Source organism: Octopus bimaculoides, chromosome 6, assembly GCF_046866305.1.
Source record: "Octopus bimaculoides isolate indiv1 chromosome 6, ASM4686630v1, whole genome shotgun sequence".
Taxonomy (NCBI): Eukaryota; Metazoa; Mollusca; class Cephalopoda; order Octopoda; family Octopodidae; genus Octopus; species Octopus bimaculoides.
Window position 1 is genome coordinate 85045551 of NC_142933.1, and position 11503 is coordinate 85057053.

Genomic DNA, 11503 nt, shown 5'->3' on the forward strand with positions numbered 1-11503 from the left:
TTTGATGTTATATGACAAATATAACATGTGACAAATTAATTGTTAATTAATAATTGTTAAATGGAGATGATTGAGTTTTTTTGTCATTGTTTGTTCTGAAAAGGAGGATTTTTTTTTCTGGTGGGTGGGGTTCCCCTCTGTTTTCTATTAGACTACTATGCACCACTTTAACCTTTATTTATAAATAACAAAAGAAGAAAAAAAAATTGTAAAGATGAATCTTTCTGTTTATCAATGTAGGAAATGGAATCTATTGTTGTCTGTGCAATGGTAGTTTACAGCACCCAATATAGCTACGAACAAATGAGGATTATGAAGAAGATATGTGTTACAAAAATATTAAAATTAATAATTATGGTAAAGATAATAATAATAATTATTATTATTACTATTAGCAGTGAATAAGTAGAGAACAAGAATACAATCATTAATAATTTAGCACCAACAGTACACTAGGACATGAAATTAAAAAAAAAAAATGTGGTGTTTATAATGCAGTAAAAAAAATAAATAAAAGGAAAGCAATTTGAAATTTTATTTTATAAAAAAATTTTAAGTAGGTTTTGGAAGAAGAGGAGGGGGGGGGGGAAGCTGAGATAATGTTAATAAGTGGAAGGTGTGAATTAAAGACAATAGAACAACAAAGTGAGATTTTTTTATGCTTTATCATTGTATACAGAGGCATTGATTCTCCATGATTAATTAATTAAGTTCCTGAAGCTCAACTTTGAAGAGAGTCACATTTTTTTTTTTTCTTTCCATGTTTATTTATGGCATTGCATGTTCAGATGATTGATGGCAGGGTCGGGGGTGGAGAGGAAAGAAAAAAAAATGAGGGATATTTTGTTATTTTTTTTTCTTCATAATTTAGAAGAGAAAAAAAAGTGGGGGTGGTGGTGGGTAGTGGATGATGGTAGGGACAAAAAATGATTTATAATGAGCAGAACATTCTTTTTTAATGTACACTTGCATTCTATCCCTCTCGAGCCAGTCAGACAATTTTAGACATAGAAACAATTGCTAGGAAGTGGAACTACTTGTCACTTATAATACCCAAGAAAGAAACCATTTTTTTTTTAGAAAGAAAATAGTTATAATAATAATAATAATGATGATAATAATAATAATAATAGAACAATATTTCTGTCATGCTTTTTCTCCATTTTCTTTCAAAATACAGAACATTTAATTCCTAGCAGCCGGCCAAGCCATAACCCGTATATAGCTGACCTTTCCTTTAAATATGGAAAGGAAGAGGGATAAGAAAAGAGAACAATGATAAAATATATTAGTGTATTCCAACTCGTGAAGTCAGCAGAAGATGGATGTACAATTGACAACTTTTGAGAAATGTTACTAATAATATTGTATTCTGAAAGCTTTTATGTTATGTTATATGATTTGAAAATACAGAATTAAGCCAACAAAAAGGCTGGTGGTGAAGGATGAGTGAAAAATATAATAAATAAATAACAATTATTATTGACATAGAAGCGTAACCTGGAAGTAAATGGCTTTGGTCGATGCCAAAAACATCTTCAAGCTCAGAATTTAGATGCAAGGGGAGATAACTCTGGCATTCTTTTTTCGTTTTTTTTTTTGCTATAGTCACGAACTATAAATTAACTAATTAGACAAAGACCATAATGTACAGTAAAACTTTCTCACATACACACACATTCAATCAATAAGGATGGCTTTAATTTTTCGTTTGTATTCAGTTCCACAGTGCACCTGCCTTTTACCAGCTTTCGGTTACAGGAAATGCAGCTAACAAGTAGTCACGCATTCATTTTGAAGACACAGGCAAGTGCATGTGAACACGCGCATATATATATATATGTATATATATATATAAATTTGACATTTATTAGATATTAGGGAGACAAAAAGATATAATAATGCAAGCATGATTTTAATACAATATTTGGATGGAAATTGTAATCAAGAAAGAAAAAGCAAAAATCCAAGAACTTGACCCAAGTTAAGTTTTTCTTTCCCTTTCTGATTTTTAATTTAATTAAATTTTTTTTTTCTTCTTCCCTGAGAGGGAACAATAAAGACCAAAAGAAAAGTGATTTCGCTTTGATTCAACATTGAAAACAAGACAGAAAAGAAATTTGGTATTAAACAACAGAACAATTCGAAATAACTACAAGACAAAAGAGGACTTGGTACAACTAAAAGAAAAAAAAGAATATTATTACTATTATTAATATTATTAGATTTTTCAAAAAATAAATTTTAGAATTTTCAATCCATATTGAAGCAGTCTCATCAAATCAAGTTCTCCAATGCTAAAAACCAATTCTATTGATTATATAATAACTTGTAACTAATAATTACATCTGATATTATTCAATTTAAATTTGAGAAGAGAGAAAGATGTAAACCTTCTAACTACTTGTTCATTACCAGTGAGGTTCCAGTCTACTTGCTGCTTCTACAGTTTCACGGTGATGTAAGGCATAAAGAGATCAGTTGCTTATCCAAAGACAACGATAATAGGATTCGAAATGACACTTCTATTCGACTTGTTCCACTGTCCACTCCGGAACAGACTAAGCAAAAACTAAAATATCTATAACTGGATCTAGTTAATAATTAGATAATGAAAATTACCAGTGGGTTTTGAAACAAACTCCATGAAAAATATCAAATAAGGAGGCATGTGGACAAAAAAGAAATAACTGGTTGTCTTTGATAGGGGTCATAGAAGCAGCTATTTTACCCTTATTCTAACCAAATTTAAATCAAAATACCTCAAATGGCAGAAAGATGGCTAAATATAACTCTCCTAAACATTTTACCCATTATCACTACCTACTCCTACTTTTGACTTTTTAAAACAAACTTGTCTATAGGATATTTTGCTTTTAAAGTTTTTTAACAATAACAATAACCATGACGATAAGGACATGTTAAATATTTGCAAAGGAAGTAAAAAGAGAGTGTATGTCATTTATTTCATTCCAAAGAAGAATGCTTTTAACTCAGACTCCAAACTGGAGATGACATTGCTGAGAACTTTTCCGTTATAATACAGTAGGATCTATTATTACAGCAATAATAAATGGTTTCAAAGTGTGGCACAAAGCCAGCAATTTCGGGGAGTGGGGGGGGGGGGGGGGTAAGTCAATTACATCAACCCAAGTACTCAAGTGGCACTCTTTTTTATCGATCCTGACAGGATGAAAGGCAAAGTCAACCTCAGAATGTAAACATGGATGAAATGCCACCAAGCATTTTGCCCAGTGTGCCGCCTTAACAACAATAATGATTTCAAATTTAGGCATAAGGCCAGCAAGTTTGGGTGAGGGAGTAAGTTGATTACATTGACCCTAGTGCTCAGTTAGTACTCTTTTTATTGACCCCCGAAAGGATAAAAGGCGAATTTGACCTTGGCGGAATTTGAACTCAGAACATAAAGATGGACAAAATGTTACTAAGCAATTTGCCCAACACGCTAACAATTCTGTCAGCTTGCTGCCTTAATGATAATAATAATAATAATAATAATAATGCCTAACATAAAGCACAGGACCAAATATTTGTGGTAGTAAGAAAACCATTCTTTAACCATTCAGCCAATACACCAGCGTCAGTGATAATCCTTTCTACCATAGATATAAGACCTGAAATTTGTGGAGAGGGCTCTAATTGCTTACATGAACCCCCATTGCTCAACTTGTACTTATTCCATCAGCTCCAAAAGGACGAAAAGCAAAGTTGACCTTGACGGAATTGTAACTCAGAATTTAAAGTCAGAAGAAATACTGCTAAGCAATTTGTCTAGCAAACTAATGATTCTGTAAGCTTGACAACTTACCATTCTCAATAATATTAATAATAATAATAATAATTTAGGCGCAAGCCCAGCAATTTTGAAAGGGAGAAGTTAGTTGATTCTATCAACCCCAGTACTTCACCGGTACCTTATCTTATCAACCCTGGGAAGATGAAAGCTAAAGCTGACCTTGATAGAATCTCAACTCAAGATCTAAAGAGCTGAACAAATGCTCAAAGTCATTTTGTTCAATACTTTTATGATTTTACAATAATAAAATATTATCATCACTACTTTTAAATTCCCTTATCCAAAAACAGGTTGTATTATCAATGTAAATTAGCAATATTAAATGAGACCATATTTTATAAATACCCTGAACTGCTAGGATTATTACCAAATCAGAAAATTTATGATACCCATGTCACTGAAAATATTTCCAGGATTATCTTAGCTAAGTAATACAACATGGGGGGTTTTGACTTAGCACTTTAAGCCCATGAAACATTACTTAATTACAGTGTTTGCGAAGAGAAGCTATAATTAATTCATGGTGCATTGTTTATTAGGTAGACTGAACAAGTAAGAATAGTCTTGGCTGTGAACAATGCGACTGGACTAGCATTTATAATACCCACTGGGTAGCTTTTATCATATTGGCCAGCTAAGTGGTCTCAACAAATTAAACAAATATAAATTCATGAAGATAGAATAACTCCTAATTTATTCCTATGAAGAGACGAGCAATGAGATCTGTATATATATATATATATATATATATATATGAGTATATGCATATATACGTACATATATGTACATATTTACATCTACCTGTATATATAGATGCATATCTGGGTACAGGACATTGCAAACAAAACGTAGACAAAATGATAAACAAAGTACAGGAAACACACAGGCCACATAGAGAACATTTCCTTCATCAGCTGCCACCATTCTAACACTGGCGTTTCGAAGAGTTAGGGCAGGACGCATCGTTAAAATGGCTCTTCCCACGGACCACAAATTAAATTTGTACCATGGAGGAATGTAGTAGCAGACAGTAGATGTCTTCTAAAATTGCAGCAAGATTTTTTTTCTTCAGTTGAGATGGGTTCAAAACTAATCATATGTAGTCATGGTGTGTTTCTTGAGTGGGTCCTAATCTTCAGGAATCTACACACAAACAGAAGCTGAGACTTAATAAGAATTTTTTGTAATGCACCGATTTCCTAGCAATTGATGGTCCAGAACCTCTTTTAATCTTGATGTATCTATGAGCAAACACTTGAATTTCCCATGGACCTGCCAAACTCGGGAGAGTGTTTCTACTTTTATAAAATTCCTAATGAATTAACAAGGGTGTGTCATGAAGATTTGTTAATAATATGGCAGTAGACTCCAAGGAATTTCCCTGAATTATTACATGACCTCAGTTAGTCTATTGAAAAAGTAATCTGGTACAGGTCTGTTACTATGAGTACTAAAAAAATCAGCAATGTGCCAGCTATTATAACACAATCTTCTACAGGATGGTGTGAAAACAGTTATAATAGGATTGTGTTATAACTGGAATAAGTCTTTCAACTTTTATACATGTGGGAATTTAAATATTAATCCAAAAACTGCTTTCATTCTTCGATGTATATCTTCTATTTCTATCTCACCCCCACTTCCAAGCAACTAAAGAAATATTGATGATATCATTTTATAATCGACCAGCTGAAATAAGGCAAATAGAGTTATGCAGATTAATTTGAAAGAAAGAAAGAAAGAGAGAGAGAGAGAGGGAGACGATACAATGGCTATATTAATAACACGAGGGGGGCATGTAATCAGTTACCACACAGCAATTGCACTTCAGTATAATATATTCAATAACTCTTACTTCTTACACAACAGTTAAATTCTACAGGGTAATATCATTATTTAACTAAGATTAAATCTCTCATGAGTTAACGAGGAAATGTTTAGTAATCAGGAAAATCCATTTCATTTCCTAATTCATGTTGCAAATCATAAGAACTGGTTAAATAATTCCATGTCACCCTCCAGAATTGAAAATGAGCTATAAAACCACATTTTCTAATTGCTAACTGTCCAAGGACTTGGATGGATTTAGATTTTCATTAACTTTTATACATACATACACATGTAATGTGTGAATGTGGCTAAAATGGTCAACAAGTGTACAATTAGGAAAATGCATTGTGGAGTGATGCAGCTATTTTGCAATAATTTTAAGCGAAGCCAAAATACTCATTGTTGAACAGCAGTAGAGTTAGAAATCTGCTAAGAAGGACACGTAAAAAATTATTGTTGTGAGTTCACTCTATAGCTAGGATTTTATTATTATTATTATTATTATCATCATCATCATCATCATCATCAAATAATAATAATGGTTTCAAATTTTGGCACAAGGCCAGGAATTTGTGGGGAGGGTGCTAGTCGGTGTCGTTGACTCCAGTGCATAACTGGTACTTAATTTATCGACCCTCGAAAGGATGAAAGGCAAAGCTGACCTCAGCAGAATTTGAACCCAGATCATGCAGACAGATGAAATGCCACTAAGCATTTTACCCGGTGTGCTAACGATTCTGCCAGCTCACCGCCTTAATAACAATAATAATAATAATAATAACAATAATAATAATTGGCCAGTTGTGTCCAGTTTGAGTCACATTCCTCTGGTTGAGATCAGATGAACTTGGAAAGAGACAGAACTACAATGAGACATTATAGGAGATAATTATGTTTATTTATTTGTTTATTAATTTATTTTTTTCATTTTGAAGAAATAATTTTTCTTTTGTTTTTTTTTTTTATTTTTCTCATTCACTAATCATTTATCGGAATACTGAAACAAGAATTTAAATAAATAATTAGCTCTTTAAAATGATTAGTGCGTTAAAAGAAAAAAAAAAAAAAAAAAAAAAAGTTTAAAACTTATTGAAATGATCAGAGATTTGATTAAAAATTTCATGGAATCAGAGTGAGTTGATGAATGAATATTTTATATGAAAAGTGTTGCTATGAAACAAGGGGAAAAACAGGAAACGGTCAAAGTTGCTAAATATTACATCATTCAGATTAGACATATTGGTACTTTCATTGCTGTAATTTACATTATTCATTTAGTTAGAATCATTATTATTAATAATTCTTTTATTATTAATAATAAGAGTTATTATTATTTAGTTAGAACTATTATTATCATTGGTAGTATTATTTGAATATAAGATTGATTTTAGAACAGTGGAGTAAGAATTTGCTAAGATGAAATTTTATATTTATTATTGTCAATTATTTTCATCATCATCATCGTCATTTTTTATTATAAGGCAAGTTAAAATTATTTCTGAAATATAGGACATGTTTAATACCTCATCACAAATATTATAGCATATCTTAGTAATATCTTGGGTCTTGAATACCTATACTTATCTGAAATAGAAGTTATTTAGTCTCTTAAATTAATTAGTGGCCTAAAATTCTTCAAAGGATAGATTTCATTTGATATGGAAGAAGGTGAAAGGAGGAGATAGACAATAGTTTTCACACCACACGTAGATATAAAGCAGAAAATGTGGTAGAACAAATATAAGCTAAAAAAAAAAGAGAAGGATAAGAAAGAGCTGGCAGACAAAAAAAAAAAAAAAGCACATTTGAAGGTGAGACAAAAATTCATTCTTTGTATTAATCCTCAGCTTCGTCAGCTCGAAGATGAAGAGGTAGAAGTTGAGAAAAATACAACAGATCAGAAAAAAAAAAAAAAAGGAGGGGGAATTTGAAAAAAAAAAAAAAGCTAAGAGATAAGAGATAAGAGAATATTGACAACATAACAGTTATTGCTTTGTGTTGAAGCTTCAAAGACAATGTGGAGGGAGATTTTTAGTTGGTGCCTTCTTCTTACTGAAATAATTCTCCACAACTCTTCTACCATTCCAGCAAATAAATAAAAATAAATAAATAAAAAAACCCATTTTTTTTTTTGTGTTTGCTAGGAAAAAAAAAAAAAAAAAAAAGATGCTTGTTTACAGCGACATTAAACAAAGCATCTTGGGGAAGTGTTTTTCTTTTTTTGCAAGATTTTGGTCTCCTTTTCTTTATTTTTTTCATAGATTATTTAAGAAGAAAAAAAAAAGCTTCGGAAGTTCTTTAGCTATTTTGTTGTAGCAGTATGTAGTAGTAGTAGTAGTAGTAGTAGTAGTAGTAGTAATCATGAACCTCTAAGGCAAGCAGATTTATTAAGAGTCTTGCCTAACAATTACAACACAACACCTTCAGCTGTAATGTGATGAATTTCCAGCTCAAAGTGCAGAACAGCAAAAGAAGTCCAATACCTGATCCATCCACTGTTGTACTTTTTCATTTAAATACCAATAACGACAACAGAGGAGTGTAGTGAAGAAGAAGAAGAAGAAGAAGAAGAAGAAGGAGGTCTTGTTAGAAAGGAGCTGTCATGGAAGATGTCTACAAGAATGAATCAGCTGAAAATGAAAGCTTGTCTTTTCTTACATGGGGTTTAAATTGAGTGTGGTGGACATTGACTGGACAGTGTCCTCCGTGGGCGGCTTTATTTATTGTCCAGTAAAGAATAACCTATCTGATTAGAACGATTTGCTAAGCCCTAAGATGGCTTTGTTTTTTTTTGTTTTTTTAAATTCCCCTCTCCTCTCCCTACTCCCTGCATATTTCTCATTGGAAAACACCCCCTCTCTCATTAACAATCAAGCAGATTTTTTTTTTTCTCCCCCACTGCCAGTAAGAATGAAGGTGATACTAATGAAAACTAAATTGATTTACTAAATGCGTCAGGGTTAAATTACAGAATTTCAGTGTGTGTGTGTGTGTGTGTGTATGCGCACATGTGGATGAGTGTGTATGGTGGCGAGAAGAGACAGATGGAGGAAGACAAACTACAACAACAACAACAACAACAACAAAACTAACAACTGAAATTATTTGATAACTAGAAAAAAAAAAAAAAAAAAGAGAGAGAGAGAGAGATGTTGATAAGTTTCATACTAATCAACACATTCGTATTTCAGGAATCTCAGTTTATAATTTGAGAGAAAGAGAAAGAGTAGAAAATGAAGAAATGTACTGCTGAAATATTTTTGCTAATCTTGAATTTGTGACAACTGTGTAACCCTTTAGCATTCAGATTTCTCTGTCAAATCTAATGCTTATTTATGTATGTTGTTTTTAATTAATCATGCATTATCTTGTAATATCAAGATTTTGATGTAATTGTTTAGTTTTTAAAATGATATTGTAGGGTATTGTATGATATTTAAAATGATAGTGTAGGTTCGATCTGGCCACTTTGAACATAAAACAGGTAGAATATAGGGGCTGGATTATGGCCAGTTTAAATGCTAAAGGGTCAAGGAGAGATCAACAATATTAGAAATAAATCTATCATGTGTATGTACATCTGTGTATGTATGTATATATATATATATATATATGCACACACACATACATACACACAGCCATCATACATACACATAAAGAAATATAATTTATGAAATGTTAACATGGCTGTTAGGGTTTTGACAAAGAAAAAGAAAACTTTTCCTTTAGCTCCCAGTTTTTACTGAGTTAGACAGAATACATCTTGCCAGTTTTGCAGGGCTTGCGTGATGAGACAGGGTGTCTCCAAACTTGGAAAATATTGAGCATGAAAAGAGAAGAACTGTTCTTCAAATGACTCTGTAAGCTTGTGAGGGCATAAAACTGTTTCTCCACTGCCTCGAACAAGAACTGTTCTCCTGGACAGGAAACAATGACTGGCTGCCTAAGCTACAATGTATTAGCAGCATTGAGATTCATGTCAGTCAAATTACTCTCTCTCTCTCTCTGTATGCATGTGTATATATATATATATACTGCAGTATACACAAATGTCACCGTTGTCGCTACTTATACAGTAACATAGACAAATGTTTCTTAAGCTACCATACATACATACATACGTGTGTTTGTGTGTGTATATATATACATACACACACACATATATATATATATACATACATATTTATATGTACATATATGTATATATACATATGTATATATGCATATATATATATATATATATATATATATATATATGCGTGTGTGTGTGTGTATATATATATATATATATATATATACACACACATAGTATGTATGTATATATGTATGTAAAAGTGAATGGGAAGTGGCTTATGGCAAAAACCTAAAAAAAGAAACAAACTAGCCAGATATAATGCAAAGTAGTTTGTACATGGAAACTTAAACAGAACTGCTAAGCATTTAGAGGGAAGAGAGGGAGACAATGACACTGTGGGTGGGTGGGTGAGTTGGTGAATTACATAAATAAATAACACCCTGCCCCCATGCAACCTGTTCTTTAGTGACAATATTCCCACTCTATCTTGAGAACGTTTTTATCTGTGAACATAAATGTGATATGACTACCAACATGATATGGGAGAGAAGAAGGGGAGGTAAAAAGAAAATAATAATAATATACAGCCACCAAACTCAGCAAGTATTCCTAAATTTTGTTGCATATATATATATATATATATATATATGTATATGTATGTATATATATGTATATATATGATACTGATGTCATAAAAGAATTTTTTTGTTTTTGGTAATGTGAAGGCCAATAAAAGAGATCTTATGATCTAACTTTTAATGTTAGAAACAAACATCCACTCATCCGTTCCTCCTTCCCCACCCCCTACAAATTGTTTTTTTTTTATCTTCTTTAATGACTATTATTATTATTATTATTTAATTTTATTTGTTTTTCCATGGAAAAAAAAAACATTGTGGACAGAGCGTTGTTGTAGGAGTAATTCTCGTCATCTTACTGTCCTTGAAGGTTCTGAGTGGAGAGGTGTGGATGGGGGGTAGGTCAGGGGGGAGAGACTACAGGGCCAGGAAAGAGGTGGGGGGAGGGTCCCCTCTTTTACCTTTCTTTTCCTTTTTTTTTTTTGAGAAAAGGGCATGGCGGTGGTGAGTGAGCGAACAAGGGTGATGACTGAAAAGAGAAAAAGAGTAAATGGAAAGGTGGGGGTGGGGATGGAAGGAGAGTCACAGCAGCGGTGACAGGGGGTGGGGGTGGGAACGGGGAACCCTAGGTCCGGTGATGAGAAGAATGAAGCTGGTAACCATGGAGATATGAGGCAGATGATGCAGTTCAGAACAAGGGCAACAACAACCTCTCCTAGTGAGTACTAAAAACATCACAAAATAGTGACATCACTATCTCATGCAATATTTACAATGATCAGAATTTTTATCACTTTTAAAAAAAAGTTGCTTTTTTTTTGTTATTTTTTCCCCAGGTTTCTCATAATTGGATGTTTTTGTTTTGTTTTTTTTTGTTGTTGTTGTTCATTTTGTCGTTTACTCTTAAAATAATACAACCAAGGAAAAAAAGTATTGTCAATGTTTTTGTTGGTTTTTTTTCTCTTTTACTCGTTTAACTGTCTTTCTTAAATGGAAAGAAAGGAAAAAAAAAATAATTAAAAAAAAAAACAAGGATGGACTCGATTTTCTTCTTTCAGTATTGTCTTCAATTTTAGTTTGTTTTTTTTTTATATATTTTTGTTAAACATAAGCTCCTATTTTTTTTTATATTTTTTAAAATCTTCTTTCACCTTTTAAAAGTATAGAGGAAAAAGATAAGAGAAAAACAAAAAGAATACACAC